This window comes from Arachis duranensis, chromosome 3 (assembly GCF_000817695.3).
Source record: "Arachis duranensis cultivar V14167 chromosome 3, aradu.V14167.gnm2.J7QH, whole genome shotgun sequence".
Taxonomy (NCBI): domain Eukaryota; kingdom Viridiplantae; phylum Streptophyta; class Magnoliopsida; order Fabales; family Fabaceae; genus Arachis; species Arachis duranensis.
This window is the reverse complement of record NC_029774.3, coordinates 99,684,282-99,685,451: the sequence shown is the minus strand read 5'-3', so window position 1 is coordinate 99,685,451 and position 1,170 is coordinate 99,684,282. Positions and strand designations below refer to the sequence as shown.

At 39.6% G+C, this 1,170-nt stretch overlaps 1 protein-coding gene across 1 annotated transcript in view; it reads right to left on the bottom strand.

The window, feature by feature from the left end:
• The window catches only part of LOC107479843 (uncharacterized), a 2,849-nt gene that overhangs the window by 249 nt on the left and 1,430 nt on the right, over nt 1-1,170 (bottom strand). The window lies entirely within an intron of this gene.

Below are 1,170 nucleotides of genomic sequence, written 5' to 3'. Positions count from 1 at the left end.
TACATGTCACTATATCCGCCCAAACTCCAATTTGGTCCAACATGAGAAAGCATTTCTAGCATGATCTCCTCATCCCTTTTCTAAGGCTCAAAGGAGATCCAATTACGGAGAATTTCTTTTCCAAGACAACTAACCAATTGAATTAAGATCGAAAGCTTTCTAGTAAGATCAAGAGAAAAGAAAGAAGAAGAAGAAGGAAAACTATAATTGATCCATCAAATTACAACAGAGCTCCCTAACCCAATGAAAGGGGTTTAGTTGTTCATAGCTCTAGAAATGAAAAATGGTAGAAAAGAAGAATCCATGCTAAAAGTGCAAAAAAGTAAATATCAGAGAGTAGTTCCCAAAAATGCCAAAAGCTCCTCTATAGTTCAAAACTACTCCTATATATACTACTCCTCTTGATCTTCTAGTGAGTTCTTCAAGTCTTGGATGTGGGCTCTGGATCTTGAGTTGAAGCAGTTCTCATCTTTAGTCGGCCCAGCTTGCACAGAAATATGAATTAGGCTTGGGTATTTAGTGAGATTAAAGTTGAGTGCCATTGTGGGTTCGAGAACGTTAGTGGCATTCACTTTTTTCACTAACGTTCCACCCTTATGTACCCATGTTAACTCCAACATTAGTGGTCTTAACGTGACCACTAATGTTGCCTTTTCAATTTTTTGCCAACGTTATTGGGACTCACTTTTCCTAATAACGTTGGCTTGTACACCTTCGCGAATGTTAGTGGGAATCACTTTTCCCATTAACGTTGCTTGATGCCTTTTGTTCCTACGTTAGAGTTCATGTTAGTGTAGCTAACGTGACTCTTAACGTGGGTGTGTCTCACCTTCGAGAGCATTAGTGACACTCACCTTTGTCACTAACGCTCCAAATGCCCAAATTCTCTACGTTAGAACTCACGTTAACTAAGTTAACGTGGCTCTTAACGTAGTAGTGATGCCATCTTCCAACGTTAGTGACAAAAGTGAGTGTCACAAACGTTGGCTCTTTGATCTCAAGTCCACGTTAACTTTCACGTTAATGGACTTAACGTGAAAGTTAACGTAGACAATGCTAGTTGGTCCAACGATAGTGACAAAAGTGAGAGTCACTAACGTTGGCTTTTGTTTTCCTCTTCCACGTTAGAGTTCACGTTAACTAAGTTAACGTGACTCTTAACGTGGATCA